Source organism: Capricornis sumatraensis, chromosome 11 (genome assembly GCF_032405125.1).
Source record: "Capricornis sumatraensis isolate serow.1 chromosome 11, serow.2, whole genome shotgun sequence".
NCBI classification, from domain to species: domain Eukaryota; kingdom Metazoa; phylum Chordata; class Mammalia; order Artiodactyla; family Bovidae; genus Capricornis; species Capricornis sumatraensis.
The window spans coordinates 40,143,045-40,152,174 of NC_091079.1; the positions used below are offsets into that span (position 1 = coordinate 40,143,045).

General features: G+C 42.4%; 1 pseudogene; it reads right to left on the reverse strand.

Moving 5' to 3' along the window:
* LOC138088301 (protein-L-isoaspartate O-methyltransferase domain-containing protein 2-like) overlaps positions 1–3,599 on the reverse strand; it is a 67,725-nt pseudogene extending 64,126 nt beyond the window's left edge.
* Between the last annotated feature and the right edge of the window lie 5,531 nt (positions 3,600–9,130).

The following is a 9,130-nucleotide window of genomic DNA, read 5'->3' on the forward strand; positions in this document are numbered from 1 at the left end:
ATATATATATATAAATTTATTATATATACTTTACATATATATAAATATATAAATGGGATGACATAGAGAAATATATACCAGACAAGAAGCAAATGAATGGCATAATAGCAAAAGAAGAAAAATCAGCATGCTCTTTTAGAATTGTCTGCAGTGTCATTGAAAAGAAATTTCAGATTTACAGATTAAAAAAGGTAGAAAGAAGTCTTCCTGGCATGTAATAAATTAAACAAAGTCCAATTTCTTAACACCCTAGGGTCCTCCAGCCCTGCCACCCACACAAACCCCCCCTTGTAGCTCTCTGAGAGACATATTTATGATTCCATGTCCATCCTTTGTCTTATGCTTTTTACCTAAAGAATAATAAAGTCTAGTTACCCAAACCCTACTGCATTATTATTTTCTACTGCTTGGATACATTAGGTTTTTTTTATTTTTTGACTTTACAATATAGTATTGGTTTTGCCATACATCAACATGAATCTGCCATGGGTGTACATGTGTTCCCAATCCTGAATGCCCCCCTCCCTCCCCATACCATCCCTCTGGGTCATCCCAGTGCACCAGCCCCAAGCATCCTGTATCCTGCATTGAACCTAGACTGGCGAATCGTTTCTCATATGATATTATACATGTTTTAATGCCATTCTCCCAAATCATCCTACCCTCTCCCTCTCCCACAGAGTCCAAAAGACTGTTCTATACATCTGTGTCTCTTTTGTTGTCTCACATACAGGGTTATCGTTACCATGTTTCTAAATTCCATATATATGTGTTAGTATACTGTATTGGTGTTTTTCTTTCTGGCTTACTTCACTCTGTATAATCGGCTCCAGTTTCATCCACCTCATTAGAACTGATTCAAATGTACTCTTTTTAATGGCTGCGCAATACTCTATTGTGTATATGTACCACAGCTTTCTTTTTTCACTCAATTATCTTTTTTTTTTCTAATTTATTTTTTTAAAATTTTACTTTACAATAATGTGTTGGTTTTGCCATACATTGACATGAATCTGCCATGGGTGTACATGAGTTCCCAATCCTGAAACCCCCTCCCACCTCCCTCCCCATATCATCTCTCTGGGTCATCCCAGTGCACCAGCCCCAAGCATCTGTATCCTATATCGAACCTAGACTGGCAATTCGTTTCTTATATGATAGTATATGTGTTTCAATGCCATTCTCCCAAATCATCCCACCCTCTCCCTCTCCCTCAGAGTCCAAAAGTCTGTTCTAAACATCTGTGTCTCTTTCGCTGTCTCGCATACAGGGTTATCATTACCATCATTCTAAATTCCATATATATGTGTTAGTATACTGTATTGGTGTTTTTCTTTCTGGCTTACTTCACTCTGTATAATCGGCTCCAGTTTCATTCACCTCATTAGAACTGATTCAAATGTATTCTTTTTAATGGCTGAGTAATACTCCCTTGTGTATATGTACCACAGGTTTCTTATCCATTCATCTGCTGATGGACATCTAGATTGCTTCCATGTCCTGGCTATTATAAACAGTGCTGCGATGAACACTGGGTGTACCACAGCTTTCTTATCCATTCATCTGCTGATGGACATCTAGGTTGCTTCCATGTCCTGGCTATTACAAACAGTGCTGCAATGAACATTGGGGTACACGTGTCTGTTTCAATTATGGTTTCCTCAGAGTGTATGCCCAGCAGTGGGATTGCTGGGTCATAAGGCAGTTCTATTTCCATTTTTTTAAGGAACCTCCCATTGTTCTCCATAGTGGCTGTACTAGTTTGCAGTCTTAATTGCAATGTATTTATGCATTTAGAATAGGAACATTTTCCCCAGGATTTGTTGCTGTTGTTATATTTGTAATTAAATTCAAATTTGAAAGTCACCAATAATCAGTACTGGGTCTCTCAGGTGGCACTAGTGGTAAAGAACATACCTGCCAATGCAGGAGACCTAAGAGATGCAGGTTCAGGAAGATCCCCTGGGTCAGGAAGATCCCCTGGAGGAAGAAACAGCACCCAACTTCAGTATTCTTGCCTGGAGAATCCTATGGACAGAGGAGCCTGGTGGGCTACAGTTCATAGGGTTGCAAAAGAGTTGGACATGACTGAAGCAACTTAGCATGCATCTAATAATCAGTATTAACCAGTAGGCTATTATTCATGGAAACAGAACTAAAGAAACAGTCTTGAAAAAATGCTTCTTTAAAAGTAGCATATGTAATTGAGAACCAGTTTAATAATACCTTTCCTTTTAATAAGGATAAATCAGTAAGGCTGCCTGGAGAGGCATTCAGATCCCAAACAGAGTCCACATTTTTATCTAGCGTAAAGTCAGTTAAAACAGCTAAGTCACTTAAATACCATTCCAGCACTAGTTTTCATCTGAGAATCATATGATCCGAGGAAAATGAAGACTCCTTTAGCAAGAATGCGAACAGGACTGAACCCAGCAATCTGATTCGTGAAGGTAGCAATTTTTGGTCCTTTCTACAGTCCTTTGTAGGAAGAAAGTCACCACTTCAGGTCTGGGGGTGGACAAAGCGGGACTTAGATAAGGACCTCTGGACCCGTTAATTCAAACCATTAAAATGCAAGACCTAAGGAAACTACAGAGCAACAATCTACAAATTATTATAATTTCTCAGCATCCAAATGACTCATCAGCCCCTGACTTACATGTAGCTGTGAATAACACATTGCTGTTCACTGGGAGATGTAACAAGCCTGTGCCGTAAGAAACTGGTCCACTTTTGAGCTGTCACTAAACACCCTCATTTAAAGTTCCTCATTTTAAAAAAATGCCTTATAATTTGTTTTTCTGAAAAGTTCATGCTTGTTATTCAAAAAGCACAAGAAGAAGCAAATTCGCATCCATTTACAGGGTTCTCATCATGAACATTTTCAGATTCCTTATGTTATGATTGGAACTGCATGTGGCATATTTACATCCTTATGGGATTCTGCTGCTAAAAAGACTTCTGAGCTCATTGTGTAAGGAAGAAGTGATGCCCTGTGACCAAGCAGTTTTGAGGATGATGGCACCATGGAAGAACACAGTGCATTTTCCATTCAGCTCACTAGATGTTTACCACTGGCTGATGAATTCCCAGGTATCTTTGGATCCACTGTCAGAGAAGGGCATTCTTGCTGTTGCTCAGGACAACAAATTCAGATCTTAATAATAAGAGTGTTTCCCATATTCAAGATTCTCTCCTCCCCTTATCTGTGGATTTTCTGTAACAAATATTGCTCATAACAAGCACATCACAGTGTCAGCAATGAGAGCCCTCTCCTCTTGGTCCTGAGATGTCAGGGTGTGGCAGCACAGAAGAGCCTTGGGACCAGCCGAGAGGGAGGTGCCCTCGTCTGTGCCCTGTGTGCCCAGTCTCTGTGCCCTGCACCTGCCCCACAGGAGCCACCAGGGCAGCCAACTCCCATGAAGCACAGAGGAGAGGACTTCAGGGTACACAGGTGTCCATCCCAGCTGTGCGTCCTCAGGATGTGCATTTAGCATCCAGGGACCTCACTTTCCTTATATTAAAACAAGGATAACAATGTTTACCTTGAAAGACTCATAAAGGTCCTGTAAGGCTGGTGTTACGTATGGATCCTCCATCGGGGCAGGAGGCACTGACGTCTAGACACAGTCCAGGCGGGGTGGGCACAGGAGGACCCGAGGCTCCAAGTCCTGGCCTTGAGCCCCTGCTTCCACCCAGGACACCGCGGTCCTCGCGTGGCCCCCACTTTGCTGTGCACCTGACTTCCCTCCACCCAGTGGGCACACAACTGGTCTGAGGAGGGGTGAGGAAACCCTCCACCTTGCTCTGTGGTTCGCCTCGCTGCTTTCATGATTTGGAGACTTGGAGGTTTTGCAGTATCCCTGGCCACCATCACTGAGGCGAGGACAGGTACAGCGTCCTCCCATGGGACTGAATCTGTCTGTAGAACAGCGCCACAGAGGAGAGGAAGGCCAGGGCCCAGGGGTCACTGTGGCTCTGCGAGACCGTCTCTTGTATTTCCAGTGCTTGCTTCTGCGCTCTGCATGTGGCAGCTGACAGTCTCCTCCCCTCCCCTGAGAATGCCCAACACTGCTTCCATGAGGGGCTCACGATTTCATTCTCAGAGAATGTGGGAGTTGCCCGAAAATATGGGAGCTGCCCAAGGACATGGGAGCTGCCAGAGTCCACAGCCTCCACGGGTGGCAGGCACGTGGCCATGGCGGGGCCACAAGCATAAGTAGGTGCCCACGTGGGAAAGCCCCAGCACGTTCCACTAAGGGCCATCCAGCCCTTAGTTCATTTCCAGGCATCAGCAGATGATCCATCTCTTCCTGGTTCCAGGTCGCCACTCACTCCGTGCTATTTGATATTTTTTAATTTATTTATTTTTAATTGGAGGATAATTGCTTTACAATATTGTGTTGATTTCTGCCATACCTCAGCATGAAGCAGCCATAGGTACACATATGTCCCCTCCCTCCTGAACCCCCCTCCCACCCCATTCCACCCATCTAGGTTGTCACAGAGCACAGGGTTTGTGCTCCCTGCATCATACAGCAAATTCCCTCCAACTACCTGTTTTACATAGGTTAGTGTATATATTTCAGTGCTACTCTATTGGTCCCACTCTCTCCTTCTTTTGAGCCATACTTTCCCCATTTATTGAAGGATGATAGAATCCACATCTCAAAAGATACTGTGAGGACAAAATAGGTGTCTACGAAGCAACTTGGAAGGCTTGCAAAAGGTGATAAGGTAGGTATCACAAACCACATATCACTAGACAAGGTCTTTGACTAATGCTAACAGGACTCCCCTTTCCCAAATTTCCAATGAACATGGCTAGACAGCTTACGTAGCATGGATAGTCTAAATCAGCTGGATTCCTGGGATGTTTTCTCTCTTGCTGACCCCCAGGAAAATTTACTCAGTACCAGTAAATGGTGTTTGGTCCTTGGTGTAGGCATGAGAGATGCAATGAGCATAGGAGACCAGATCCACCATTGGGTCCGTCTCCCCCTACAAGGGTGGTGTGAGTGGAGGCAGCTGGGGGAGAGCTGCTCTGGCCTCCCTAGGGTCCCCTCCATCAGCATCCTGCCTTCTCAAGGGAGAAGAAAGTGCTTGTGTTTCTTTGTGTACTTTTGTGCAAAGAGCATGATCTTTGACCCTGGCAATAAAGAAATGCATGTACCTAAATCCACCCCAAGCAATGATGTGGGCACTGACCTCCAGAACTGTCCGCCACACTCGCACATGGGCCTTGAGAATCTCAGGGCAGCTCACATCATCCCATGGGCGCACTGCCTTCACACACACAGCAGCCTGGGCCTGCTGAATGCCATCACCAGTCACAGCTGGGGGACCCGTGCAGGGCTGAACACTCCAAGGCTTTGATACCAGACCTGCTGGTGAGAAAAGAAAGATGCATGTGACAGTAGGGCCTGGACTGAGTGACAGTGACATACCCTCAACAGTGAAGCCAGGTCAGCCAAAGGGACGTGGTGGGAAGACAGATGCTCACTCTACAGCTGGGAAGCTCTGAATAGTCAGCAACAGTTACCAAGTTCTTAAACCCCAGACTTTTGAACAATCGCTTTCTATTTAAGTTTTACAAAATGGTTCAAAGTTCTGTCAAGATTTAAAAAAAAAAAAAACACCGCACACATCTTTTCACCTAAAACTGCATGAACTGGCCTTAGAAATTGCCTGAGTGATTTAATATTGACATGTTAACTTATAAAGGACCTATTGCTCTTAATTGACATATACTAGTTGATTATATCTCTTGACTCATTGAAACAAACGCATGCATTTTTAAATGAAAGGCTACAGTTTAAGAACGCTATTAAAGTGACCCTTGTTGTTCATTCCTTCAAGAAATAATTGAGTAGCACACACCGAGTGCTTTCTCCTGCTGGATCCACCAGAGCAGACTGAAGTGCAACACAGAAGAACTGGTGCCACCGAGGCGGTCTTGAGAACTGCGATGGTGTCCCGTGCCCCCCACCTCTCCGCAGACTCATATGTGGAAGTGCCAACCCCCAGCTCTTCAGAATAGACTGAATTTGGAGATACAGACTTTAAAGAGTAGTTAGTAAAAATAAGGCCATTAGGACGGACCCTAACCCAATATGACTAGTGCCCTGAAAGGAAGAGTGGACACAGGCTAAAGGGAAGATCACGTGAGGACACAGGGAACAGACGGCCGTCCACAAGGTGAGGTGGGATCCGTTGGCAGGAACAAACTCTCCCAGCACCTTGGTCTCGGACTTCAGACTCCAGAATTGTGGGAGAGTAAGTTTATGCTACTCAAGCCACCCAGTCTTGGTATGTTGTCATGGCAACCCTAGCAAACTAATCACATAGGGAAGACAGCTTTCTCAAGGCACCAAAGCTTTCCCAACTCATTTAGTCTTTGACTACATATATTCTTAAATTATTACCCTTAAGCATATTAGCCCAATGATGTGTTGCAATAAGTCCAGAGTGCTAAAAATAATTTATAAGAATTAATTAAATGAAATAGTATGTGAGTTACATCTGCCAAGGTGCAATAAAAACAGTTAAACTTTTAACTACTTTCTTTATAATTCACAAATGGAAGCTATCTGGAAGAACATTTTTAAGGAAAGAGTAATTTTTAGTACAATGCTAATTAAAAACTTAATTCTAGACAGTGTTTGACATCCTTCCTTTTTGAAATTTGCTGGAATTTTTTTTTCTTTTATGAGCTGTGGTTGATTGAATCCATGGATGTAGAACTGAGGACATGGGCATTGACTGTACAACTTTGACTATGACTCACGGTAGCTGCCATCTTTGTCTTATTTATGCTTTTAAATGAAATGTTTTTAACATTTAATTAATTGTTTGTAGTAGATTTTTCTCTATTAAGTTAGGATGCTCTGTTTTTCCTAGAACAGTAAGAACTTCTCTTAAATTCAAGAGAGATGTTACACTTTTCATGGAATATTTTTCCTACAAATACTGAAATGATCTTTTTTTTCCTGTTTAATCTGCTCATGACATAATTATATGAATATTTAAAATTTTGGTACCAATTATATTCACAGAGTGAACTTATTTTAGTCATGTTTTATATATATATTGCTCAACTTGGATTTTCAATACCTTGTTTAGAATTTTTGTCTAAATTTCTGTGAGATATTATCTTATAAAAGTTGCTTTTTTCATACTGCTTTTTTCGTTTTTTCTAATTTTGAAATGTTGCTGTCCTCAGACAATAAGAGTTCTGCATTCCCTCCTTTTATACTCTCTGAGTGACTCTATGGGATTTGGAACTGTCTAGATTTATTTATAAAGTAAATACGAGGCTTGGTTTGAAGAACATGTGTCAGAAATTTATTCTGAAAAGCTTCCTTCCCATTTGAGGTCACAACATCTAGACTATTTTGCCAAAGTGTTTTGTTTCTCTTTATTGCTTTGTGCCCTGTTCTGCATTTCCAACAAGATAAGTGGATAATGTGCTACATTAATAAATAAAGTTTGATTATTGTTTTTGCCGAACTGTGTCCTCAAGAAATGTTTGTGGAAGCCCTCATCTCCAGCACCCGTCCATGGGGTCTCATAATGTGTAAGCAGGATCCTTTCAGATGGTATCAAGTTGAGTCCATAAACTGGGCTCTAATCCACTATGACTGGTGTCCTTGTGAGCGGAGGAAAATGCAGACACAGACACACAGAGAATACACCTCGGTGTGACGGAGGCCGACGGCACGTGTCAGCCACAAGCCAAGGAAGACCAAGGGTTGCTAGCAAACCGCCAGAAACTAAGGGAAGGATCCGCCCTTACAAGTTCCAGAGGGAGCAGGGTTCCACTGACTCCTTGAATCAGGCTTTTCTACCCTCCAAACAGAAGTCATTTCTACTCTCTTCAGCCTTCCAGTTGTGGTTCTTGTCAGGGGAGCCCTAGGAAACTAATGTGATTATTAGCTCCCATAATTTCATGCTAAATTCACCCCTAACTTCTAAAACAGTTTTTCTACTCATTTTTAATGTAAGGTAATTTTGATTTTTATCTTTGAACATATTGTTAAATTAAATATCTTAGAATAAGTTATAAAGTTATGTTGTATTCTGAATGGTTAAGCTTAAATTATACAGCACGAGCAATAATGGTTAATGGAAATCAGAAAGTTAAAAAGGTGAAATTAATAGCCATGAGTTGTGAGAGTTCAGAAAATACATGGTAGCTTGAGGTTTTAAAAAGCAGAACACTGAGCTTTCCCTGATAGTATAATCTTGGTTTTGTTCATTTCAGTCCTTTGGTATTGATCTGTTTCTCAGGTCATAACCAATTTAGCTGAACATTAAACATGCCCGTCCCTGTTGTCACTTGCTGCTTGCACTGTGGCTCACCCTAGAGCTCTGAGAATATTGAGAGTCTTTCAAACATGCACAGCACAGGTACCATATTGAGTAACTTATTAATGCCACAGAGCTGATGTTTGAAACAGAATGAGTCGTGAGCTCCAGGCTCATCAGAGGGGAGTCTGAGATCAATACATTTGCAGAAACTTATTGATTCACCCTCATGATTCAAGAGGATGCTAGCCCTATTTTTTTAACTTTTTAAATTGTTGACTGTCACTCCTCTTTCTTAGTTATAACTAGCCCCTGTGTGTGTGTATGCTGTTGTGTATGACTCTTTTATGACCCCACAGACTGTAGCTGGCCAGGCTCCTCGGCCCATGGGATTTCCCAGGGAAGAAAACTGGAGTGGGTTGCAATTTCCTTCTCCAGGGATCTTCCTGACCCAGGGATTGAACTGGCATCTCCTGCATGGGCAGGCAGGTTCTTTACCACTGAGCCACCAGGGAAGCCCAAGTTAACCCCAAGCAACAATATAAAGCAAATTCTCTATTAGTATCTTTGGTATATCACTTCACTTGACAAATTTCCTCCCCAAACCTAACACTCAGCAACATACACAGGGGTCAAATTCACATCTCTTATATCTCCTGCATTGGTAGCCAGATTCTTTACTACTACTGGCACCTGGGAAACCCTTCAAATATTAAACTGGTGTAAAGGCAGCATGGTTATGACTGTCAAGATTTGTACACTCGGAGATGGCACGTGATGGGCACTGCTCCTGAGGGCGACGGTGACAGTGCAGACCGACCTC